The 27,121-nt window shown below is 49.4% G+C and overlaps 1 protein-coding gene and 1 long non-coding RNA gene across 3 annotated transcripts in view; both read right to left on the reverse strand.

Annotated features, from left to right (window-relative positions):
* Nucleotides 1–25,844, reverse strand: part of LOC122231324 — a 34,644-nt gene extending 8,800 nt beyond the window's left edge. The window contains exon 1 of the long non-coding RNA XR_006208512.1: nt 25,524–25,844. This is a non-coding gene — a long non-coding RNA (uncharacterized LOC122231324). The remainder of the gene's footprint in view (nt 1–25,523) is intronic.
* Nucleotides 1–27,121, reverse strand: part of KIRREL3 (kirre like nephrin family adhesion molecule 3) — a 546,659-nt gene that overhangs the window by 284,162 nt on the left and 235,376 nt on the right. The window lies entirely within an intron of this gene.

A 27,121-nucleotide genomic window follows, 5' to 3' on the forward strand; every position in this document is an offset into this window, starting at 1 on the left:
CTCCTCCATTTGACTGATGTCCTCATGGGCAGGGACTGTGGTTTTGTCATCTCTGTCCCAGGCATCCGGCTCAGAGCCTGTGATGCTGGTCGTGGCACGGTGGTGCCGCTGAACACGGCTGGACTTCCCCACTGAAACCTCCTGTAGCCTTCCCATTTAGAGGGCTCGGCTGTATCTGTGGAATGGAAGGCAAAGGAAACTGGGCTGAACCAGAGAGCACTGGTCCAGTGGGGGCTACAGAGAAGGAGCTAGAAATCATTAAGCAAAGAAGGGTATCCTCTATTTTGTCCCACTCTGGTATAAAGAAGTAACAATTTTCTAAAACCGATTCTCCCCGGCCCCCTGACTCACAATGCTCGGGGACTGGCATGTACCTCTGTCTCATGGCGAAGCATTTCCTGGATGCTTCTCTTCCGTGGTTTTAAAATAAAGGTCCTCGGAGAGCAACCGAAGCAGACAGAATATTATCTAGAGTCTGTTGAGAGTAGTGAGTGTGTCTTATTTGTTTGCATCCTCACTTCCTAGACCAGCACCTGATCACATAGTAGGTGCTCAGTTAGTTTGTGCTTGATTACATAACGAAATGACACGATACGAGAAAGGGAGGGGCGAGGGAAGGGAAGCAGGAAGAAAGGCATCAATCAGCACAAATGCTTGCTGGGACTGGGAACTTGGGAAGCAAACCAAATGACCAAAAAGACACTCAGAATACTTTAAGAGATAGTAAAGACCATCATTGTTGTCTCCCCCTCTAGGGTCCCTGGGAATCTTCTTCTATTCTAGAACACAGTTGCAAAAAATACGACAGGTCTGACTGCTGAAGCTCCATGATGAGTGCAGGAGGTGGAGGCAGACTTGTGGCCACGCGTGCTGGAACAGAAATGCTGATGCGCCCTTTTAAGCCTTTGTGTCCTGCCTGGCTCTTTGTCAAAGCCAAGACCCTTGCTGAGGATTGAGACAGACACCATGCCCTACCCTGACTGGCCCTGGAGATGACCTAGGAGGGAGCGAGGGGAAGAAGGTCACCCCTACTGCACCCCTTGGAGGGTTTTGTTTGGCCATGGCAAGGGGAAGACCGGTTTCTATGTGAGATTCTCTGTTTCTGTCTCCTTGAGATCGGTTCGTTCCCTCCGTACCTTAGACACTTGTGCTGCGATACACTAAAATCATCGCAAGACAGGCCCCTCGCCCGGTTCACACACATGCACATGCACAGGCAGACATCCTGTCATAGCTGATTCCTCTTATGGACAAGATGCGGAGTGAATGAGCTAGCAGATGGACACCCTGGAGGTTCTGAGCCATGTCACTCCCTATCAGCCCTCTCCAAAGATCCAGGCAGGATCTGGGAGGGGCTGTCGATGAGGTGGGTGGGCTCTTTGAATCTCCAGCTGGAGCAAAACCTTTCTCTCCCCGAGGGATGGAGAGGTCTCTTCAGCTGTTCACTAGAAATGTCAGGCCAAGATTGAATCCAGGTGTATGTTTTAGCCGCCTTCCTTCTTGAGGCCTTTCGCCTCTTCAATTCCAGTGGAATCGGGAGACAGCTTCTGAATGCTGAGCTTGGAAAGCAGGACCAACACCTGCTTATGTGCCCGGGGTTCTTACTAGATTCTGAATAACCACAATAACAACCTTCCTGCATTCTTCCTCACAGCTCAACCTGTCAATTAGTCATGCATTTGATAATGATTCCCCGTGCCTTTGTTTTGTGTGTCAGGCCGTGTGCTAAGTGGTGGTCGTAGGTGTTTTCATTCCTGTCTTACAGATGAGAAGACTGAGGTTCAGAGAGGTGAGGGTTTGAGGGTAATCTCTCAAAAGTGGACAGTAGCTGATTCAGGAATCAAAGGCCTGTCTTATGATGTCGGCCTACCAGAGGGGGTCCCTAAGGCCCTTCTTGGAACCCTTGGGCTCCACTGAACCCCGTTTGACAACCACAGATGGAGACTCTCTTAAATTCTTAAAGCTCTGACATTCAGTGATTCCGGGGGATCCATTTATCTATGAAAGATCTCTGATACGTTTTCTAGAATTTTCCTTAGAAGTTTCCTTGTGCTTCCTTTAGGAGTTCTCTGAGGACAAATCTGGCCTCATGGAGCAGTCCAAACTTCTCAGGATGCCTCTGTACGAGTGGCTCCAGTCCACCTCTCCAGCCTCTTCCCCTACCCCTTCTTCCATTTCCCTTCTTCCAACAAAACTTGGTATCCGACTACCTGCCATTTCTGGACTTGCCATGCGTTCTGTGTCTCCATGCCTTTGTTTATGCTATTCCTGTGCTAGGGATGGATACCCTTTCCACTCTCCTCCTGGAAAAACCCTACTCATCCTTCAAAGCCTGGCTCAGACGCCCCTGCTCTTGAAAAGTCTTATTTCACACTCACTCACACGGGGCAGTCAACTGCCTCCTTCTCCAAGATGCCTTACCCTCTGGGACACCCCCCTAACAGAGACCTCAGCATAGTCTATGGTGGCTCATTTAGACAAGCCCATCTTCCCCCAGAATGAGAGCTTCTCGAACACAGAGACTTAGTTCTGAGCTCCCAGTGCCCAGCACAGAGCTCGATGGGTAGAAACGACTCAATACACGGACGTGAAATGACTGCATTTGGAAGGGGAGGCTGCTGGGGCAGCTCCCACGTAAGAGCTGGCTGGATGTCAGGTCTGCTCGCAGCTGCCCCCCACGCTGCCTCAAGGCCAAGTCTCAGAAGGTCAGCCTACCTCTTCTTCTTTTGCCTCCCACCCCCCTAAGAAAGTGTTCTGCAATGCTAAGTGCAAACACGGCATTTTGCCCTTTAGTGGCCTCAGCCTGGGAAGAAAGGCCACAGAATTGACAGATCTTAAACAAGTAAGTGGACAGTAGTCCCTTGGCTTGGTGCCGAGTCTAAATCTGGAGGACCTGGCTTCCGTGTTAAGACAGGAGGCCTAAAGGCTGAGAACTGCCCAGGTGTCTGCGAGCACCCGGCCCTGCCCGGCTGGTGTTGCCCCTCTGCACTGCCCTTCCCTCTGCCCCTCAGGGTGTCTGGCCACTCCACCTAGGGTGAGCTGTGTTTTTCTGGTCCTCCCCCTTCCAATCTCTCTGTCTGCCTCACAAAGTGGAGAATTCGATTTTCCTCCCAAAGGAAATCAGATTTAACTTAGCTCGATCCATTTCCACAATTGCTACTGAAACACTAACCGTCTGCATGAGGACAAAGGGCCAAACTTGTGACTTTTGAAGGCAGGTGGGGGCGGGTGGGAGCGGGGGGGGCACGACGGTGTCTGAGGGCCTAATCTGATACAGACCCAGGGGAAGACATCTGCAGGCAGCACAAGGCTGGTCTGAAGCCTTGGGTCCCCAAAGTCCAGTGATGAAGAGACCCAGAAAGAAGAGATTAGCTTGGAGCAGGCCCACCCCATGTGTGAGCACTCCCCCTGCACACCTCAAGGCAGAAGCTCTGGAAGAAGCAGAACAGTGCTGTCTGGGAGCCTCCCAGCACCTCCTGCATGACAGCAGGACAGAGGCAGTTCAACACTGGACATGCTGGACTCACAAAGATGGGCAGAATCACAGGGGCTGGTGTGGTGGGGTAATGACGCTGCAGGGCAGGGCCCCACCTGTAGATAATCTGTGGTCATCGTATCAGGGAAGCCAGCCCCGGTGAAACAAACACAGACATGCAGGGTCAGAGGACCTCTGAAAAGCTATGTAACCTAGGGTGAGTCCCTGGAAGCCCCTAAGCCTCAGTTTTTCCCTCTACAGAATGGGTATGGGGGTGTTACATGCACCAACATATTCCATGCGTGTCGACACCGTACGTCACACTTTCCCCCATACTAAAATGAGGTGCCCATGCAGGTGTTTTCCCCATGAGAATGTAGGCCCCTAGAGGGGCAGCATGTGTCTTATTGACTGTTTCATTCCCAGGGCTAAGCATCCTTCCTGGTCCATACGGAGCTCAGTGGTGTTTGCTCACCTGAGCTGAAATGATAGATGTTAAGTTGCTTGCCACCTGCCGTACGCAGTTATTAGTTTCCAGGCTGAGCGATGCCAGTGTGGGATCCCCAAAGCCCTGGACCACGTTGACTTTATAGAGAGCGGGGAACAGAGGCAAAGAAACCCTGAGTACTTGCTAATGGAGTGAGGATGAGGAAGGGTTTAGGGGGGCAGATCTGTCGAGCACGTAACCCAACCCCCGGGACAAAAGATTCTGCGCCCCCAGTCCCTCCTGCCCCCTGTGCTGATTCCAGGGCCCCTTTCCCGTCCTGTGGCAACCCGCCACAGGGCAGGGCTGAGACTGCTGCCCTAGCTTCGTCATCTCACAGCATTCCAGGGGTGCCGTCTGTCTTCAAGGCAGAGCCCGGACTCAGAGTCTGAGGGGGTGGGAGGACAGGTGCGTGGGCTGGGCAGTGGGTTCTCTGGTTGCTGAAAAGACAAGGAGCAGGGCGGCTTTGGAACAGGCATGCATCCCTGCAGGCTTGCGTTGGGCCAAGGCGATGGCTGCGCCCCCCGGGCTGGCAAACACAAATTGGCCGTCTCCCTGCTTCTCACCGGAGCCCTGCCTGAATTGTAGGCGGGGCGGAAGATGATGGGGGGTCAGGGCGGTGTTGACAACGGAACGGCCGGAGAGAGTATGGACAGAGAAACACAAGAGTTCCTTCCTTCGGGCTTAACAACAACAAATCCAACTTTCAGGGAAGGGAGGTCGTACGTGGATAAGGAAAGAGAGAAGAGAGAGAAAGAGAGAAGAGAGAAGAAGGAAGTGAGGTCTGGTGAGCATCACTTCAGGGACATACTGCAAGAGAGACAGAAAGTCAAAATGTGGGCCGTTCTGCCGGGTCTCCACGGTCAGAGTGCTCACGGAGCCACAGGAGGGAATCGGTGGGGCGACACACACTTCTTGCTGTGTCAGGGAGTGACTCACCTCAATCTGTCTGGCGACTCTCCTTGTAAACACTGGAGCTGAGAGGCAGACAGGAGCCAGCATCCTGGCGTTTTGCTGCACAGACAGTGGGGAGCACCCAAGACAGGCTGGCGAGGGAGCTCACAGGTGAGCGTGGGCCTGGGTCCTGCTGTGGGCACTGGGCGGGGGCAGAACCAGAAGTACAGGCCCCCCCCCCCCCACCGGGCACACACCTGCTATTTTATAGGCGACCACTGAGGCCAGAAGCGCAGAGAGCTCCTGGTTATGGAGGGAAACCTCATAATCACTAATAGAATGTCAGGTTTGTCTCGTGCTTTTAACCTTTCCAAGTCTTTCGCATTCAAAAGCTCATCTGCTCCAAAAACAATCCTCTGAGGTAGCCAACGGACACTTTTCGGCCCTTCCCTCCCTTGACATTTCTATGACATTTGGCTCTGTGACGCCTTTCCTCGGAAAACAGTCTGCTGTTGTCTTCTTTCCGATTTGCCATCAGCTTCTCTGACCATTTCCTCTCAGTGGCCTGTCCTGACTGTCCTTCCTTTGCCTGGCCACTTAAATGTTGACGTCCCTGGGTGCTGTCCTCAGCCCCCTTCTTGCTTGGGATGCCCTTCCGGGGGGGGGGCGTAGTCTCATCACCAACAGAGACTTTCAGATTTGCATCTCATCCACACCCTGGCTCTTACGCTCAACCCCGTGGAACCAGCTGCCTGCCGGATCCCTCCACCCAGGGGACCCACAGTCCCTCAAGAGTGAGGAGTCTAAACTACCTAATTACCTCCTCCACTAGGTCGGGTCAACCTCTGCTTCCCACCATCCCAGTGCACCATCTACACCCCCTAGATGTCCGCTCAGAACCTGGGAGCCATCCTGGTCTCAGCCCTTCCCCCACCCCACATCTGATCATTCACCCTCCCAGCCTGATAGGAAATATGCCTTCAGTCCGTGCCCTTCTTCACGTGTCTACGCTCACACCCTAGTTCAGGATCTCGCCATCTTTGCTTAAGCGAGCGCTTCTCATCGCTCATCCTTGGGGATATTTGGCAACACCTGGAGCCATTTTCTTAAATTTGTAACTAGTCTAGTTTTTATTCATATTAAGAATAGACTGAGTAGCCAAATGGACATGTGTGATCACTGTCCACACGACAGGCTATAAGCTATCATTTCCAAGACAAGATTGATTATTTTGTGCAGACATGACCCAACTGTATTTGGCTTATAACTTGATTACCTCAACTATTTATCACAAGCGATATCCATTTATCCTGAAACCTGTCTATGTGTATCTAGTCCCCTATAATTGATACACTGGCATCTATTTTGTCTTGAGAGGGCGTCTGACTCAAACAGATTATAACTGCTTTAATATTCACATACGACTTTGTGGAAGTTATGCCTTCCATTCATTTCCAGCGCTTCAAAACCAATGACCTTCAAATATCAGATCAGGAGTTTGTTTAGATGCAGATTTCTAGTCTTGGCACAAAACAAATTAGGAGAGAACATTTTTGATTGCCATGACTGAGTGGTTGCTGCTGGCATCGAGTGGGGGGAGGCCAAGGGTGCTGCTGGACATCTTACAGTGCACAGGACAGCCCCCACAACCAGGAGCTGGCAGTTCAAGATGTCGATGGTGCAGAGCTAAAAAAAGAAAAAAACCAAAAACCCCGGCTGGGACCACCCCACGCTTTCCTAACTGGTTTTTCTGTCATCAGATTCCCTCCCTTTAAGCCACCCTTGTCACTGCCTTCATGAGAGGATTCTTGACTGACAAACAAATCTGTCCCCATGGCTCCTATTTCCCAACTTCTCTGCATGGTCTGCAACGTCTGTGGGGTCTGGGCCCCTGCCTACTACCTCTTGGGCCCCATCTTCCGCTTCTCTCCTAACCCTGCTCCAGCGAAACCGGATAATCTGCAGTTCTCTGAGTAAATCATGGTCTCGCTTGCCTCTCGGCCTTTGCTCGTGTCTCACATGACCCTGTCTCCGTGCCCACCCCACCTTGCCCATTGTCGGCGTCTGGTCAGTGCCGACTTCTCCTTCCAGACTCAGCCGGATGTCACCTCTACCACAGCTTGTATGAATCCTGAGGTCTACTTCTCACATTTCTGCAGTCTTCTTGGGGTCAAAGACATGGCTTAATTACCACTGCAGACCCAGTGCCCTGCATTGTGCCTGGTGAGTGAATGGGCACAGGAAGCAGGCTTGGCTGAACTTCACAAACCTTGTTGCTGGAAAGACCACGACTGGCACTCAGGTCTTCTGACTCCCAGGCTATGCTTTGCTAATCAGACCTGATGGCTTCAAGGAGGCCACTGGGAGGTCCTGAGTTCCCTGACCTCCCCAGCTCCCAGGCAGAGAAGAACAAGAAATGCATCATGCCTGGCTGCCGCTGCATCCCTAAGTGCTTCCATTTATTCACAAGCTGAAAGACAAAAGCCTGGCCCCCCAGCATATGCCAGATCAAAAGCAAGGAACAAAAAGGCCTATGAAAGAAAGATGCTGGGAGCAGTAACTACTTTGATGCAGGCAAGTCTTTGAGGGAAGCAACTGAGGACTGAGCCCCCAGCAGGGAGGAGAGAAAGAAGTGGCTGCCAGAAGGTGAAAGAAATCACAAAGAGAGGGGCCTCACTAGTGGCTTGGTGGTGGGTTTCCGGGGAGCCCCAGGAGTGGGGGGATATCATTAATCTCACCTCCTTGCCGCCCTGCCTTGAAGCCTCAACAGTCTGCTCCATTAGGAGACTGAGGGTCTCCTACAGGACTACAGGAATGGAGATCAGAGCTGGAAATCTAGGAAGGAGCCTTACAAGTAATGGCTGGAGTAATACAGTAATCGATGTGAAACTGTTATTAACAAGAAAATGATTTTATAGTTTCTAACAATACAATGATTTAATAAGTTGTTCTCTTGAGCCCAGGGATGCGCAAACGCCCAAATCCTCAAGGAACGATGCCTCTTCATGAGATCACACTGAGAAAATACAAGCACACAAAGGAAAGCAAGGTGATGCTTTAGAGTTAACTGGGCTTGGGCTCAGAACTCTGGAGCTGTCTGGTCAGTCGAATGAGACTGTGTTTTCTACTAAGCGAGTTGGGCCTAAGCAGCCTCATGACAATGGCCAATCTGACGCACCACCAAGCCCCCAGAAGGCCAGAGCCAGAGACAGAACGATAACGAAGAATGAGCACGTCCTTCTGATTCCTGGGCTGGAGTTGGCCTGGGAAGCTTGGCCCAGAACCAGGATGTCGCTTCTGGTTTGGCTGACATTTGGGAGAACGCAGGAAAGGGGACAGGAGACACTTTGAGGAATGTGGCCTTTCAAATGCCGGGGTGCTTCCCACCAGGAGGTTTTGCCTAAAGAGAATGCTCAGAAGAATCTTGGGATGTGACCCGAGGAGGCTCCAGGGCAGAAAAGGCAGCAGGGGGAGCCCCTCATCTCATCAGAAAGCCAAGCACACCAGAAGTTAGCATGAGGCTGAACCCTAAAGTCAACAGCAGCGCTTAAGTGTTTCGTTTTGGATCCCAACCATTGTGCCCTGTATTCCCAGATACTGTTGGTGAAATCCAATGTCAAAGGAGGAGGGTTGGACCCCACTGTGAGCAGTGAGGAAATGAGCCCGGGGCTCTGGGAGCATCTGGAGACACATGGGGCGAGCACAACCTTAACCATTCAGACCTGTGACTCCCAGCACCTTTGTGCAAAAGTCAGTTACCATACTCTACAGTGGCACTTTTGGCTTTTGGCTGCTGAACTTTCCCAAAACTTTAAATCAAGCTGGGAAAGTACTTTTAGAGATTGTAATGGCCAGGGGGACACGCACACAGTAGGAGCTCAGCCTGTATCTTGGATGAGAAAAAGGAGGACCACCGTCATGGCCAAAGCACCCTGTCCGAATAGCCTCCCGTCCCTCAAACCTACAGGGAAGCGGCATCACAAGCTCAGGACACCTTAATCATCCTCCCTCTGTCCCCTGGAGGGACGCAATATGCTGGGAAGATCAAACCAGCATGCATCCTCGGAAGGATCTGGATTCTTTTCTTCTCCCTCTGAGCTGTCACTTGCTGTAAAAATGATCATTGATATTCAGCCATTATACTTCCATAATCATTAATATTCTTAAAAGGCTCTTGGAACACATTTATACAAGGCTACATGATCAGTTCCTACATTTACTTTCAATTTAAATAACGGCTTTAGCCAGAGTTTTGATGTGCTGTTTACTTTAATTACTGTTCTGCCCCTATCTGTGTCTTGACACAGTGTCATTTAATATTTTATGAATTTCCTTTAGCCCATTTTTTTCCCTGATATGTGTGATTCTAAGGGGCTACTGATGCAATTTTTTTTTTTTAAACTTGCACTTTTAACTTTTCTGAGGCTCGCTGTAAACAAGATGTGGCATGTCTCCGGATGCTCTTCCCCTGGTGATAATCGGAGGGAATAAATAAACCAGCAGACAGCTGCTTTACCAAGCTGGCACAGGGATGCCAGGGTGTTCTGGCCCTGCTGGGGGCTCATAACAACAGGCCAGCAACTTCAGACGAGGTAGGACACGGCCCAGAAGAAATCAGAGTCTGTTCCCCAAAGTGCAGTCTGGCAACTCAGGCTCACTGGGGGGGGGGGGGCGCACCCTAGAACCACGGACTCAGAATCTGCATTTTGACAAGATCCCTGGGTGATTGGTGTGCACATTAAAGTTTGAGAAGCACTGCACTAAAGGAAATCAGCCGGTAGGTGGGAAGAAAATAGGTCCCTCTCTGCCTCTCTCTCAAAATTCCCAGGCCTTCATGGAATAAAAGCTATACTTCCAGGATCTATGGCAGATTTTCAACCCCATTTCTTCTTTTTTTAAATGTTTATTTATATTTGAAAGAGAGACACAGAGTGTGAGCGGGGGAGAGGAAGAGAGAGAGGGAGGTATAGACCTGAAGCAGGCTCCAAGCTGTCAGCACAGAACCCGACGTGGGGCTCGAACCCACGAACCGTGAGATCATGACCTGAGCCGAAGTTGGCTGCTTAACCGACTGAGCCACCCAGGCGCCCCAGTCCCAGGCCCATTTCTACATAAATACTTCAATTACTGTGTTCCTTATTTGCTTCAAGATTTCCCCTATTTTTCTGTTCATCCATTCGTTTATCTAAGAAATCTTTGTTTAGTAAGGCCACGTGCTAGGAATTACCGAACGTGAAAAGTAAGATGTGGAGGGGTTACCTGTTGTAATAGCGTGCCAGGTGCTAAGGCCACACAGAAGCGGAGACTAATGGAGATGTCAGAGAAGCTGTCATTGGAGAGGTGACTTTTTTGGAACTGATTCTTGAAGATGACTAGGAGTTCACCAGGCGGAAGAGAAGGGGTGGTTGGGGAGGATAATTCATGTTGAGGTCAAGAGGCAAGGACTAAAAGACACAGACAGAGGTGTAAATGTTCTTCAGGTAGAGTTTATGGCCGGGATGGTATTATCCTCGGGGCCAGCCCTGCTTCTGGCTCCAGTCAAGGGCAGCCCCAGGCACTGCCTGCAGGAACCACAGCATCTGTAGCATGGAGGCTCAAAAGGTGGTGTTTCCCCATCCCCAGGAAGGAAAGGCTTTTCCCATTGGGACTGTGGTCGGCTGCTGCTAGACACAGGAACTGGCTCTAGAACAGAGTTGGCAAGGATGCACCAACTCATTTCCAGCGATTACTAGTGGTAGCCTTTGATGGGTACCCTCTTCTTCTCTGTAAGATCTGTAAAATGGGTTCCTGGGAAGGCTAGATGAGAGAATATGGGAAAGAAACGGGCACTTGGTAGGCATGTCATAACATGACTGGATCTGAGCTTGAACCTGAGGTTGATGTGCAGGGCGGGGAAGTGGATAACAGCAAAGACAAGGAAAAGAACAGGCCAGGTAAACAGTGCCGGGACCCTAGAGCAATGGAGACCTGAGGGATGACCGACCAAGAAGAAAGAAAGGGAGAGCTTCCATTGGCCCCATTTCCAGCCTCCTCTGCCCACTCTTTCTGGCACCCAGCGACAGATCGACACCTCTGTTGAAAAGCAGAACCTCTCTGTGGGGCAGGCCAGACCAGAGACGTGCTCTCAGCCATCCGGGCTTGCTGGAGACAATAGCTTTGGAGGCAACAGACAGCTGTCAGGCTCCGGAGAACAGGAAATGAGAGGAGAGGTGATCAGAACCTTAAGGACAGATATTATTGCCTTGTCTCTTTCTGTATGAATGGAAGTAAATTGCCCTTTGGGCAGAACCGAACCAAAGAGAAGCTATGAACTCGTGACGAGCAAATAAATGCAGCTAAACATCACGTTTCCACTTCTTCCTTTCTCATATATGGCATTTATCATGGATAACAGATAACTGGATAACGTTTTTTATTTTTATTTATTTTTTATTTTTATATATAGAGAGAGTGAGCTGGGGAGAGGGGCAGAGAGGGAGGGAGAGAGAGAGAGAGAGAGAGAGAGAGAGAGAGAGAGAGAGACAAAGAGGGAGAGTGAGAGAGAGAGAGAATCTGAAGCAGGCTCTCTGCTCAGCGAGGAGCCCCATGGGGGGCTCAATCCATGACCCTGGGATGATGACCTAAGCCGGAATCAAGAGCCAGACGCTCAACTGACTGAGCCACCCAGGGGCCCCTCGATAATCTTAATTTAATGGCAAAAGGGAATCATTCCTGCTAATGAAAGTACAAACTAAATACCCTAATAGTTCCAGATCCTGGCACTGTGCATCGGCAGTCTGACAGCAGCGTGGGTATGTCCATCAGTTCTCAGGGCTATCTCAACTCCTGATTTAGCAGGGTAATTTGTATGAAACTGCCTAGCATGGTGCCCTATCACACAGTAGATTTCCAGACGTATGTTAGTTTCTCTCATTGCACAGTTACTGCCGCTGGCTGGCTACCTTGCATTTGTGTGAATTTGGTCACAAGACGGGACTGTCTAGAGAAAGCAGATGGTCTGCTTTACTTTCAATCATAATCATAGCAATCACAGCACCATTTATTGGGCACTAGACTATGTGCCAGAAGTTTTTACACACACTTGCTCACTGAACCATCCAAACAACCCCATGAAACCGGAACTGTGTCGTCCCCCTTTTGCAGAAAAGCAAACTGAGGCTCGGAGACGTGAAGTGACTTGACCAGTTAGAAGAAGCTCAAATGTAAATGCTAGAGCTGGGATTTGAATAGAGGTCTACTTCTCAACAACCGAGCCAAATTGAGCTCTGCTTAGTGTTTTATGTCACCTTCTAAACAGAGAACTTGAGAGCTGGAGGGACCCTCGGAAATCGTCTTGGGTAGTGGTTCCCAACTGGGAGATGATTTTGTTCCCCAGGCGACATCTGACAGTGTCTGAAGGTATTTTTGGTTGTCACAACGAGGTGGAGGGGAGGGGGGCATGTGCTCCTGGCATCTGATAGGTAGAGGCCAGGGATGCTGCCCAACACCTTACCAGGCTGACGCAGCCCCACAACAATGGATTATCCTACCTGAAATGTCAATAGTGCCAAAGCTGAGAAAGCCTGACCCAGACCCATCTCCTGATTTACAGATAAGAAAATTGAGGCGGGGGTTGGGGTGAGGGTAGGGTTCCAGGTTATGCATATTTCACCAGGACAGAGGTCCATGGGAATCACCACACTTCTCCTACAGTCCTTCCTGCACCCTGTGCTCTCCAGGAGAAAGAACTCAAAGGGTTCAGACAGCGTGGTATGGAGAGGCATTATCTAGTGTCCTACAGGAGCCAGCTATTTGTTACATCAGAAAACATTATCCTCAGGAGCAGCACCCTTATTTAGATTTCAGGCAAAAAAAAAAAAAAAAAAAAAAGAAAGAAAGAAAGAAAGAAAAGAAAAGAAACAAAAAAGAAAAGAAACAAAAAAGAGAAGAAAAAAAGAGAAAAGAAAGAAAAAAAAGAGTAAAGTTTTCTCAAGTAGTAAGATTCCTACTTTGCTCCGTTTAGCAATTTTCTAATGCAGCTGCGGTGGAATCTGGGAATGTGCTGAGAAGGGATGTGCTTGCCAAGGGGAGAACGAGTGTGTCCCCCTAACCGGGGGCTGCTTTAGAGACAGCGGTGGCTGTCAGCACGTTGGGCTGGGGCCCAGGAACGTGCGGGGGAAGCAGGACACCTTCAGGGCAGAGTTCTCTTATGACACTTCAGCTCTCTCGTGACCCTGTCACTCGTGTGTTGCCACCCAAGGAGCCCCCACGGTTCTAGGGGTCAAGGGGAGGGGCAGCCTGTGGACAGGAAGGAACAGGGGTTTCTGGGTTACACCTGGATCCCAGCGAAGGTTCTTGGCAAATTCTCGGCATCTCTAAGTCTTGGTTCCCTGCTGGTACAATGATGGCAATCACACCAGTGGTGGGCAGAGTGGGCTCACTTACATGAATACTTAACACGGCAACGACACATAGGACAAATCGATGCTTCTTCTCTCTGAGTCCTCCAGCATATGTGGACACGGTGAGCTATAGGAGGCGTCCGTGTGCAGAACGCTGGCCACGGCAGGAGATCTAAAATATACTAGTATGGGGGCGCCTGGGTGGCTCGGTCGGTTAAGCGTCCAACTGCAGCTCAGGTCATGGTCTCGCGGTTTCTGAGTTCGAGCCCCGCATCGGGCTCTGTGCCGACAGCTCGGAGCCGGAGCCTGCTTGGGATTCTGTGTCTCCCTCTCTCTCTGCCCCTCCCCTGCTCATGCTCCATCTCTCCCTCTCTCTCTCTCTCCCTCTCAAAAACATTTACAAAAATAAAATACACTAGTATACCCGAGGCTTCCTGTGTGTTAGTTACAAAGTGTGCAAGGCCAATAGCTAAGCCCAGGAAGAAAACCTGGAGTCTTTCATCCAAAGGCAAGAAGCCTCCAGCAGCCCCCATTAGCCCAGCCTACTCACCGCACCTTATCTGGTCCTTTGCCTGTCCTTGGGGCAGGGAGCTCTCTCTTGTCCTCCTCACCCAGAGTTCCAGACACAGGCAACAGATGGATGCAGGCTTCCCAGAGGGCTGGGCCAGAACCTTCCTGGACCCGCACCTGCCTCGGTACCCTCAGTGCCATGTGGGTGTGATGCAGGGTTTGTGCAGAGCGCTAATGGAGCTCTTTAGTTAATATTCAGGCTGAGTGTCCTGTTTTTTTTTCCTAGGCGTGCAACATTGTGGTTCAATATTTGCTGGGTGGTAATTAATAGCACTTAATCTGTACATCTTGAACCTGTTTCCCATTTGTTAAGGAATGAAGTCATTGTAGCCACCCCACTTTTGGCTCCTTCTGTCCTTTTCCCTTCCCAGAAATGTCCTTTCTTACTTCAGCCTTAGCAGTTCTCAGGAACAGAAGGCCAAGGCAACACAACACAACACAACACAACACAACACAACACATAAAAACAACAAGGACAACAACCACCCTAGAAAGAAGTTCATGGCTGCCTTCGTGAAGCAGTGACCTGAAAAAAGTTTATGAAAAAAAAGGGAAAGAAAGAAACTCCCTGACCCGCCCCCTCCATCCCCTAGGCCTCTAGGTGTCAGACAAGAAACTCCTTAAAGGGAGAGCACAGTCTCTCATTTCTTCTTTCCTCCAGACAGTGTCTAGTAAACAAAATACTCTCAGTGAAAGAGCTATCATTTATTGAGTGCCTACTGTGTTCCAGGTGCTTAAATGGATGTTTCACTTAATTCTCGTGACACCTCAGCCGTCTCAAAAGTCAAGCATGTATTTTCTCCCTTATACGGTTCAAAGGACTGAGTAACTTGCCCAAGGCCACACAGCCGGCAAGTGGCAGGACGGAAACACAAATCCAGACAGGTACGGCTCCAAAGCGGGGTTCTTCCCAGTGTTCCCCGCTACCGTCTGCAGGCGGATCCCACCAAGGTGACTCGCCCAACTTCTGCACGAGACCTGCGCACAGCGCATCAGATGATACTCCTTATAATGTTAAATCGATCCCCTATTGGCAAGGGGGCAGGCTTCTCCAGAAATCGCTTAATTTTCCTCTGCTTCCACAGCCTGTGGGATGGGCTGAGCGGCATCACTGGGTCACCCTCATTTTATGGATACGGCAGCCGAGACCCTGAGCAGCTCCTGAGTAGTGTTCTGGCTGTCGGTCAGGGTGCCAGGCAGCACCTGGGTCTGACCCGGCCCAGCTGCTTTGTATGATAGCATCCTACTGACATCTGCATTTCAGCCGGGGCTGAGAAGGAGGGGCAGACACTATTAAGAGGCGTGAGGGGAGCTTGGGGGGCGAGGCATCCCTCCCCCCCAAAAAATATGTTCCTGCCACTGGTTTGGATGCTGGCGAACACCTACAGCAGAAACATAGCAGAAACTGCAAATCAGGCAGCGTGTGTCAGATTTTAAACACCTCAGGGAGTTTAGGGCCAGCAAATAAAATGTGCTCCATTTTGCCAGAGCTGAGGGGATTGGGCAAGAAGGAGCCCTTAGAATTTTGACACTGTGCTTTGATCAGTGTGACGGGTTTAATATTATAGAAATATTTCATTGTTTCAGCAGAGACGAGGAAATCTCATCATCCATCCAGCCGAACTGTACGTCTGTCATGACTCACGGGAGGGGTGGGGGCAGAGAAGGAAGGGGAGAAAGAAAACGCTGATTTAAAATCCAACGTAACCTGAGGTAAATTTGGCCCATTAGTTCAAACTGTGCGTGTGTGTATGTGTGTGTGTGTGTGTGTGTGTGTGTGTGTGTGTTTTCCTCCCTCCCTCCTTTTTTATTTAAGTCACTGCCTTGTTTTCAAGGTATTATTTTTTAAAAAGTGGCATCTAATTATGTTTTCTCTCCACATTCCTTTTGAGCAGGTAATGAAAGCTATGGTGGGGAAGTTCTGTGTGATTAACGGGAGAAAACGCAGATGGCCCTGAAAGGAAGCCACAATGTAAAATACGGTTTTATAAATAGGACTGAAAGAAACCAAAGTGATCCACTGCGAGATTCAACCGAGATAGTATTTGTTCTACGTTGGGTGCACTCATCTGGAAGTTGTCTGGAGAAAGGTCCGTCTGGAGATTTCTGACCAGCGTTCAGTGGTCACTATGCGCTTTGACGTGGGGGCTACACAAAGCCCCCTCACTTACAAATCTCTCTCGTACCTGGGAAGCCCCTTGCTTATTTTTGTGATTTATTTGCAGGGGCAAAGCATTGCTCTCTGCCACCATGCTTGGAAGAAAAGACTAATGAGCCCCTACTCTGTAGCTTGACTGAGACTCCAAGAGAGAGGAGCCCATAGAGGGGTGCTAGGTGCCTTGATGGAGTGGGGAGGCCAGGAAGGGGTTCGGGGTAGGGCAGAGAAACAAACCGAAAGACAAATTTAGACAAATCCCTAATTCCGCCTCACCAGGCTCAGATATATCCTTTTCTTGTTGGGAGCAGAGAAGGTAACTCTTGGTAGATTTTACATTAAAATGAGGTCATGCTCCTTAGAAAAAGCCAGACTCATTGAGCAGAAGATGTACATTGTTCCATGAGAGTCCCCACATGGTATAACAAGTGACAGGCTCTTGGAAATATTACCAGACAGTGCTTATTACTCTGGGACTATGAGAAGAGGGGAAGGGCAGACCAGGGGGAAGGTTTCACCATGAGGAACTCAATTCTGCGGGCACTGAATGGAAAACCACCCCCAAGCATTATGTAACATGGGCCAACCTCCTTCTCAACGGCAGGAAGAGGCAATTCAGGTCAGAGACAAGGAGTTCTTTGCTATGCACAGACCTTTTCTTTCTGACCTTGAGCTGTGCCGTCTCCTCCCCATCTCCACTTTTGCCAGCCCTTTGGAGCACAGATCCAAATTCTAATCCAGATCCCCCAAATGCTGCTCACCCAGCATCTACATATGCATATGGGTGTTAATACGTATGTCTTTTCACTGATGGAGTATTGCATGTTCACCAGTTGGTCTGCTAGCTCCCACAGGGCAAGTTCAAGGACACTTCCTGGGGCCTATGATGTAGCCACATACTAGGCTCTAAACTTCAGGTTCCCTGCTGGAGTGTGTTGAGGGGGACGAGTGGTGGTTTCTTACATCAAACCGGAATTGAACAAGGGCAGGAAGATGCTTCTAAGAAAACACTTTGGAGTCCAAATGGGCCATAAGAACGGGCTGAACGGGAAACGTTAGCACATGGGAGAGTTTAGGAAGCAGGTAGGGAAAAAAGGGATATTTCAGCAACCAGTTGTAGAATCTTGTAGGTAGAGAGGAGACGTCAGATTATCAAGTGCACATCACCCAGTCTGGTGGTTCTCATACCTGGGCACACATCAGAATTACTTGGGGAGCATGTGACAAATCCAGATTCTGAGGCTTCGTCCTTGGAGACTAATGTGGTAGGTCGGGGTGAGAGGTCCAGCATCTGTACCTCAGGCAATTCCAATGCTGCTTTCTACTAGGGAGCCACGGAGGTCTTGTGTGGGTCCCAAATGAAGAAACAGAAACTGAGGACAGCTCGGTGACTTCAGCAAGGCCATTCGGCCGGTGAAGGGGAGAATCAGACTGCCATTCCCTTGCTCCTTCCATTACCCCTAACTGCCCTCAATTAGCACTGCTCTCCCAGAGAATCTCCCGTCGGAGGATACCAGGGGTTGAATGGAGGACACGTGGGCTAAGAGGGGGAATTATTTAGAACACATGTGAAACTCTATTTACACCAAGCCTGAAAATGAACTTCCCATTCTCCAGCTTCAGCTTCCAGAATGCAACCTTAATCTAGCTCATTTGCATAAGCTTTAAAATAAGCCTTTAGAACAAATGTAAATGGATCTTCAAAGAACAATATTATGATGGGTTCAGTGTAAATGACTTAAAAACATATGGACGACATTTCTTGAGGATTTCCCAGGGAGTTGTGCGGTCTGTCTGTACGCAATGGAGTTTTATTATCACGGCAAAACTTGGGGTTGGGAGGAGGGTGGTATTCACGGAAGGATAAGAAGTCCTAGACTTTCAGGAGTTCTGATTTACTTTCATGCCTCAGTGGGCTGGACTGATGACCCGGAATGGCCAACACGAAACAGAACCGAATCTCTTCATCAGGCTCATGCTGGATCATAGGAGCAGGTCACACCCCAGATCCTGACAGAATACAGATGTCAGGACTGGAAAGAACCAGAGATTTTCCATTACGTTCCCCTCACAACAGGAATAAGGAAACTGAGGATCAGAGAGGGCAAATGATTTGTCAAGATCACACAGCCAGTATGTGGTTGAACTGGGACATCAACCCAGGTATGTCTAATTCCAAACTTGTTTTCTTTTGAATACACCACCCAGCTGCTACAAAATTATCACCTAGTGGTTTTCAGAACCAGCGAGGCCACACGCAGCTTCGGGGAGAGGTGACCCAGCCAGAACTTTATTGATCAATAGCTTTGCCACATCACTGACAAACTGGTTGCTGGGCAACATGACTCCTCTCTGAAGAGGCAAGAAGTAGATCCCGAAGATGATGGATCTGCATGAAGCAAAACCCAATAACAAGGCACTTTCAGGTCAAAGACTTGATTTTCTGTGGTTTGGAATTTCTAGGTCAGCTGCTCAGAGGCTGTCCCCTGCTCAGCTTATCTAAGATGAGGCCCCTCAGTAAGGACCTCCTCAGAGGGAAGAGTCAGGAAAACCAATTTAAGATCCCCTTTAAGAGACAGGACAGATGGAGATATGGGCTTGTTTTCTGCCCGATGTTAGCATTTTATCTTACAGCTAGGCTGACAATAAGAGGAGCTGGCTATAAAAGGCCTGGCCAGAGAGATGGCTTGGGGATGGGAGGCGGGCTGCTAACCTGGGGCAAGTCAATTAACTACTGTGGGCCTCAGTTTCCCTTTTCATAAAATGGGGCAGCAAGACTCTTTTTTTTTAATCGAATACATTTCAATCTTTATTTTTTTTAAATTAATTTATTTATTTTGAAAGAGAGAGAGCACGCGCGCGGGAGGGAGAGAGAGAATTCCAAGCAGGCTCCATGCTGTCAGCACAGAGCCCAACTCGGGGCTTGAACTCACGAAGCATGAGATCGTGACCTGAGCCAGAACCAAGAGGTGGATGCTTAACCAACTGAACCGCCCAGGTGCCCCCTGGGACTTGTTTTTTTAACATTCTGTGGCCAGGCGCTGGCTGTCTGCACACGAATCGCCTGGCTTGTTTGCTAACCTAGAGCCTCTCAGGTCCCAGTTTCAGGTAGTCTGATTCAGAAGGTTCGTTGTGAGGCCCAGCGACCATTTCATTCACTCATTCACAGGTGTTTACTGCACACTCAGGAGATGTTCTGGACCCTGTGTTAGGTACTGGGAATATAACTGTCAGTACACACTGCATGCAAAGCACTATACAAGGCAACCGGGGTACATAACTGTTTAAGAAAGAATTCTTGCCTGGTGAATGGCAGTGTGGTATCACATACAGGGGAGTTAGTCAAAATTGGGTTTGACTCTCTGCTTTGCCACATCCTCGCCGTGTGACCTTATTTATGCAATTCCCCTAGCCTCTTTGATCTCATCTGTAATATGGGGATGCAATTATGGCACCTTCATCATAAGAGGGCTGTGATGATTACAAGAGCTCATCTGGCCGAGCTGCTGCCCAATTCCTGAGCAGAGCGAAGGTTCACCGATGACAGGTCCACACATGGATTCCTAGGGTTCTCAGGAGTGTGTGTGGCACGTACGAGAGTGGGGGACACACGCAGGCATGCATGCGCAGCTTCCTCGGGGAGGTGACATTTGACTGGGGCCTTCATGATGGGTAGAGTTTCCATATGGAGAGGGGCAGAAGTCGTGCTGGGGGAAACCACGAACAGGCCATTTGTGAAGACCAACCTGGGAAGCTGGCCTGGGGCGAAGGGCCTCGAGTACAGGCTAAGGAGGCTGGCTTAGTTTTAGTTAAGGGACACAGCTGGCATCAGTTCCTCTTTTGAAACACACACACCTTGCCTTGGGGAAGGCAAGCCTTTTGACAAATATTTGTTGAATAAGTGATGTGGAGCAGGGAGCGGCCCTTCTCGAAAGTTCATCTGGAGATATGCAGGACAGAGAGGATAGAAAGGAGGCGTCTGGCAGGCTGGCCGGGGCTGTTGTAATATTCCTGGGGTAGGTGACAGGCTGCTGGGCTAGAGAGAGGGGGAGAAGGTAACCACAGGGGCATCAAGTCTTGGTAACTCTTTAGAACAGAAGTGGGGAGAAGAAACCAACCTCAGTGTCCAAAATGCATATAGGGAAGAATACTGGGGCCAATAGGGCCACTAAATAGGATTCAGGAAAAGGGCTCAGAGCCTTTCCCGAGCCTTTAGACTAAGCCAGGGCTCAATGTCCTATGTCCTATGGTACTGACCATAGTGTTTGGTAGACAGCAAGGACCCAATAAACCTTACTCTTACTACTATCATCTGTCACACTCATGACCATGTCACCAACATTTCAAACCTGCTTTCCTGCTAGAATGTAATCTTTAGGAGGCAGATGCTGTGGCCATTGCTCCCTGTGACCCCAACACCTAAAATCATGTGTGCCACAGAGTGGACGCTAAATAAGGGTTGAGAACAGTAACCAGGAACTGGTTCACTGAGGAAAGCAATTGTGTCTGTTCAAGACATAGTAGGTGGAGGTGATGGAATCCATGCTGGTGGCAATGTCCAGTGGGCAGGTGAATATTCGGGCCAGAGGTCCGGCGTAGAGAGGGAGGCCCCTGGTGACTAGTGGGCACCTCCTCCTTCCCTGACATTCACCCTGCCTCTAGCCATCCCCCAACACCACCCTCCCACTCTCCAAGCCCCGTATCCTGGTTCCTCCACTAGAGACTCTTTGATTTCTAGCTGTGGTGATATCTCTGTGATACAGGATGGCCTCTTTTGCCTAAAGAAAAGTACTCTGAAATTGCAGGCTTCCAACTGAAGCTTTGAGGTACACCCTATAGCAATTCAAAAGAAAAAAAGAGAAAGAGAGAGAGAGAGAAGCCTGAACAATTTCCTAGCTCATTAAAAACAGCATTTGGTTTGCTTTTCAACATCTGAAAAAAAAAAAAAAAAAAGACAAAGTGGAATTTTATAGTATGGTCCCCTGAGCGGACAAGAGCAACACGAGACAAGAGAGAAGAAAAGAAAAAGAAACAGAACGAAACAAAACAAAAACCCAGATAACGGGCTGCTTACAGTAAATACTTGGTACACTTGCTAAGGCCATTTCCAGTGGTTCTCCCACCGAACCCCCAATACCTGTATGAAAACAGGTTCACAAGGCCCAAACAGGAGATCAAGGAGTTAAGAAAAAAGTATCCATGTGGGCTCCGGTGGTCTAAGTGCTAAGCTCTGCTCCCAGGGGAGGCTAGAGTGAAAGCTGAACCTGCGGTGGCCTTCTGGATTCTTCCGGTCCCTGGCTGCTCGACACAATGTGGATTTTCCTGGCTTCCCAACCCTATGATGCCAGGGCTGCTTGGATTTGCAAGCCAAGAACCATCCAAAAGCCCCTGAGGTCAGGCCTGAGGTTGGGTGCTCATCTTGAAAGGGACAGCCCTAGTGGTCACCGCCACCAGCCAGAGCTCTGCTTGGCCTCTCTGCAGCCACCGATGCGGTCATCCACCCATGCTGTCATCCACCCTGCCATTCCTGTAGGGTTTCCCTCTCTCCTCCTTGTCATCATTTTCTTTTGCTCTTCCTCATCCCACAGCAACCACTCTTTGTCAGGCTTCTTTGCAGTCTTGTCTTCTTCTCCTCACCCCATAAAGGTCGCCGGTTCCCGAGATTAGGTTCTCAGAACCTTCCTCAAGTTTGCCTACCTTCTCTATTCTCCTGCACTTGTTCCGCAGTATCTGAAAGACCCTGGTACGTGCCAGATACTGTACAGGGATGTGGGGGTATGAACATGAACGACGGGTCCTTGCCTTGAGGTTTAGTACAGGAGCACGTTCATAGAACAGATACCACATGGTGTGATAGGCCATACGAGGTGTCACGGATGTGCCAAAGAATAAGTGATCGACGCTGCCTGGTGCATCAGGACCGACTTCACGCTACATCAAGACTCCTAAATTCCTGTCTCCAGCCACGACCCACCTCCTGTCTTGGGAGCTCCACACTTGAGTTTCAAATGACTTGACAGATACCTCCACTGGTATATCCTGCAGCTATATCAAAGTCAAGATTTTTCAAAACTTAACTCCTATCTCTGTGCATCACCATTACCGGCCACCTACCACCCAAGAGGGAAACCTCAGAGTGATCTTGGACTCCTTTCTTTCTCCCTCACCCAACGGCATCCTGATGGCTGTGTCTCTCTGAAAGTTCTGACTTGCCGCCTCCTACACTGGCACGATCGGGCCCTTGTTATTTCTAACCTGGAGTATTTCAAGTGTTGCAATCGCTTCCCAATTCATTGGCCTCAATGCCCACTGTGTTTATGAATCACCCGGGGAGCTCATTACAAGCATATTTCCCTGTCCCTAGCCTGAGAGGCTGGTTCGCCAGGTCTGGGGAAGGGCCTCCGGTGGCTCTAAGGCGGCTGGTTTGCACCACACCGTGTAGTGGTGGTGTCCCTCTGCCTTCAGTCCCCTGTCCTGTCTTCATTTGTCCACACTGCCTCCAGGGTATATTCTGAAACACAGCCAGGCTCATGCCCTGCTTTGGTTTAAAAACCTCCAGTGGTTCTGAACTTCTTAATGTGCCATTGACCGCCCTTCATAAAATGACTAGGGTCTTTTGAGGAACGTAACTAACTTGTTTTCATTCTCCATCAATGGACAGTTTGGCCTCCGTGGCCTCTGCAGCTTTGGTGTGCTGGATTCTAAAATCTGCACCCCCCCCCCACCCCCTGCCCCACTGCACCAAGCCCTTCGGTCAGACTTAGAGCAGAGAGCTAGGTGTGTGACTACATCCCAGGCCAGCAGACCTCACATCCCCACTCTGTCTTGACAATCTGTGACTCTTGGTAAGTTACACAATCATTCTACACTTCAGAGTTGTGAGCATTAAGTCAAACAATGGCAGCAGAGCTCCCGGCTTGGTATCCAGCATGTAGTTAAGACCTCAATCCTAAAAGCTACTATGATCTCACAACCCAGTTATCCTGGACCACTTGCTATTCCTGGGTTATGTCATGCAATCTCTTTGCCAGCTATCTGGATTGCCCTTCTCCAACTGGAAAACTCCTATTCATCCTTCAAAACCCCTATTCATCCTTCAAACTCCTTTACCTCTTTGCAAAGCAGTGCTTTCTGCAGTTGCCACTGTGCTCATCAAGAAGGTGTCAGATATCCTCTATTGTAGTCTTAGCACCTAGTACGACTGGGAATGCACCTCCTTTAAGCTCCTTGAAGCGAGAGGCTGTGTTATTCATTTTGGAATTTGCAAACCTAGCAAAGTGCCTGGCATAGGACAGGTGCCCGCTAACAATCGAAGGAATGAACGAATGGGGTGAGAATACGATGTGCAGAGAGTAGAGAAAGGACCCCACAGCCCTTTCTATGTGTTGCAGAGTTGTTCTTTGCAGAAGGTTCCCTCAGTGGCCCTTGCCTACACCTGTGGTCAGCTGGAAGGCTCCACTAGAGAGGGGCACTGTCCTCTTTCCCTGTCCCTCTTGTCCTGGATGCCCCCTTCCCAGATGACTTTCTGCTCCGCTCTTTCTCAGTCCCCAGCCGAACCATGCCTAGCACTGCGGCCCCTGGGAAGGGCTGCCCTGTTACTAATTGCCTCCCTTGTGATTGATTGATCTGCTCCTCGAATCTGGTGAGGTTGAGCTTCTAAGGCAAAAACAGCAAGGCACTGCAAGGCTGAACTGTGTTAGGCCACTCTAGGTCCGGTGACTCCAAGGAGGCCCTGGGCCCTCTCCCCCTGAGGCCAGATGCTGCCTCTCGGTACACTCTGGCCTTCGGGCGTGCAGACAACCTCACAGTCCCACTGCCCACATCCCCTCACTTCCTTTTCCAATAAGCTGCCTGGGTATCCGCGGCAGAAGACAGCGTTAGCCCCAGGAAGCTGTGAAAGCAATAAAAGAACTAAGTGTTTTCTAGGTCACCGCCTGATCAAGTCTCCACTTAAACAATAATCTTGCCATTGCATCTGCAAAACCCCAGACTCAGGCCCCAAAAGGTTATTTCATCAATAATTCTTGAGTTTGCCTACAGGCAGAATTATTCCCAGCAGGCATTTCAGGCCATCTCTAAACAGGCTCTGTGGAGGAGAGGCCCCCAGGTATTTAGGCAGGAGCCATTTATATTGCTGAAGGGAGAGGGTGGGGCAGAAAGTATGTGCTGTCCAGAGGCAAGTTCCAGAACCGGGAAGAGATGGGGAGGCTGAGGCGGTGTGGCCCTTGGTTGGGCACGCGCCATCTGACAAGGGAAGCTACTTTTCATGTTAATAATTGTGGATTAAACCGGGGTGGTTGTGCCATCCAACATTACGATAAAAAGTCCCCGGACAAACCCAACTCTGCCTGGGATCTCTTGGGCATCTGCAGCCTCCCGTCCGCTCTTCCCCTGCTACTCTGCTGTTGAAACGGGCTCCTTTGATTTACTCAGCGTATTTACCAAGCAATTTGCAAGAGCAAGTAATTACTCCTCAGTTCATTGAATCATAGGTGGGAGAGCCACTGAGGTCATCTTATTTGACCTCCATCTAGCCTTCCTCGGCCTCCTTGGACTTGTGTTCGTATTAGCATTTAATCTCCTCTGCCTTTGGTCCCCAGGCCTCGTGGAACGCGGCCACCTCCCCTGGAGAGCCTGGGGCTTGTGCCCAATTGCTTGTCTAAGCTCTGAACTTTCTACTATTGTGCTTTCCATCTCCCGCGCCACGCTGAGGGCCACTGCACCTCGTCCTCCCGGCTTTGGAGACGGTGATTAATTCCCTTACTTCATTTATACTGTTTTCATGGAGGTATTTATAGACCATGATTGTGTTCCCTCGGAGCCAGATCCTTTCTCAACTATATAAATTTGGCTCTCTCGCTCTCTCCTGATACGACTTATCTGCTAATCCCTAGAACATTTGTTGGTATTTATGCTTGGCTGGGATTTTCTACACCTTTGCTAAACGGCACTGACTAGCCTCACTCAGGTAGCCCGTTCCTGGACACGCAATGGGGAAGGCCCATCCCCCCATCCTCACCGGTTTTCTCTGGGGGACCCCAAGGGGCTAAAACCCAGGATGATGGTACAAGGAGGGAGGAGATGAGCAGATGGTTCATAATTATATTACAAGAGCATCCCCAAAGGAAATAGGATCCTTTTTCAAGTGACTTCTTTACCAAAGTACTGTTTCAATTCTCCCCACCCCCCCCCCACCAAAAAGTCCCTCTTAAAAAAAAAAAAGTCAACAATTATTTCCCCAAGAAGGAACTCGAAGAGAACTCCTAAATAGTCTTTACGGGGGAAAGGAGACAAATTAAGGGGTGGGGGGTGGGGGGTGGGGAGAGAGAGAGAGAGAGAGAGATTGAGACTGATCATTTCCATAGCTCCACCCTTAACGTGCTCAGGCTGGCTGCTGAGGTTGGGAAGAAGTCCACAAGGATATTCATCAAATCTCTGGGCCCATACAAGACCCTAGATATCTCAGTCTACCTTCATGTCCTATATGAGGAAACTGAGTCAGGGCCGTGTATGAGTGTAAGTGCATTTTGATGTCACCCGTCTCGGGTTCTAACGTCTACTCACCTGTTTACGCGCTATCAGAGGTCCTTGATGAAGTTTCCAACTTTGCTGCGCCTCAGTTTCTCATTTATAAAAGGAAGGTTGTACTCTTCACCTTGGGGCTTACTATGGATTTTGAAAATAATGAACGTAATAAACAGGTCCTTGGCACATAGTGGCCACAGAAGAAATGCTAATTAGTACTAAGGTGGAGAGCAGTAGAATGACCTGCCCAAAGCCACCTTGGTTAACCCTGGGGCCAGAGCTTGGGTCTTTTGCGACCCAGTTCAGTACTTCAACTATATGGTGCTACCTCCTTTATATCCTCCCATTGAACACACACTCCTGTTCCATGAAGGGGCCATGACAATGTTCTCCATTATGACACAGTGCTTGATGCTCAAATGGATAGGAGCTCAAAGGCCACACTGAAGCTTCAAGTGAGGTTAGCCAGGGAGAAACACTCCTATCCTATCCTCTTGGGAAGAAAGGGCCCAGACTGGAGAGGTTCGGCTGAAAGAGGCTTAGGAATACGGTGTGAACTTGCCTGTGAATATAACCGCTAGGCCTTTGAGAGGGCTACTGGGCTGGCCTGGGATCACCAGCCCAAGCCAGAATGGATGAAGCTCCATGGAACATTTCGCTGGGAAAGAACCAACGTGTATTGCCAAACACTCTGCTGGGTGATTTATAAACACTCTCTAATTTAGCCTCTCTCTCCCCCCATACCAGGAAGTAGGTGTAATGCTTCCCCCATACCAGGAAGTAGTAGATAAGGAAGAGGACGCTCAGATACATCATATGACTTGTACAAGCAAGTAAATGGCAGGGCAAGAATTTGAACCCAGGTCCACAGCGAATGAGGCTTATCTCTTCTCTTTCCATTTTCCTGCGTGTGCTGATAAAATATTCAGTGGCTATCGCTCTGGAGACGGCCTTCATTTACATGGCACCTATCTCTAAGGAGCTAGAAACATTTATGGATTTTTATAAATCCAATTAAGCTTGTTATCTTAATATGATCTTGTCTAGTTTCTCCACATGGAGGTGTACACATGTGATTTGGACAGGGAAATCGATTCGGATCATTTAGACTAAATATATTTGATCTTATGTCTGTGCTGTGGACCTTACCAAAATAGTGATGGACTCCCACTTTATGTTGACAGTGTAGACAAACGGCCTGAATGCATTCTGTAGAACCACAGGACTCAGACTGGATGACCCTTCTACTCAGCTCATTCAATCCACTCCCCGGAACTGAATGCCCCAGGAAGCAAACCATCTTATTCTAAAAGGTCTTCAAGGACAACCTGCCTCAGTAAACCACCTCCTCGTCTAACAATTCTTCACAGCCAGAAAGTTCTTATACATAATCGGAGTGTCTATTGCTTTGAGCGAACCACTTTTCCTTCTGTTCTATTCTTGCTAGCAATGGAGAACAGCTGGGAAGTTTTCAATATCTCTGTTATGAACTTGAAAGCTGTTTTAAAAACACTCTTCAAGTCTCTCTTCCGCTGGCTAAATAAACTTGATTCGTTTAGTATTTGTCACAGGCAGAGACCATTTTCTACACATCCAGCACTTTGATAAGAGAATTACAATAATTTTGGAAGGTGAAA

This window comes from Panthera tigris, chromosome D1 (assembly GCF_018350195.1).
Source record: "Panthera tigris isolate Pti1 chromosome D1, P.tigris_Pti1_mat1.1, whole genome shotgun sequence".
Taxonomy (NCBI): Eukaryota; Metazoa; Chordata; class Mammalia; order Carnivora; family Felidae; genus Panthera; species Panthera tigris.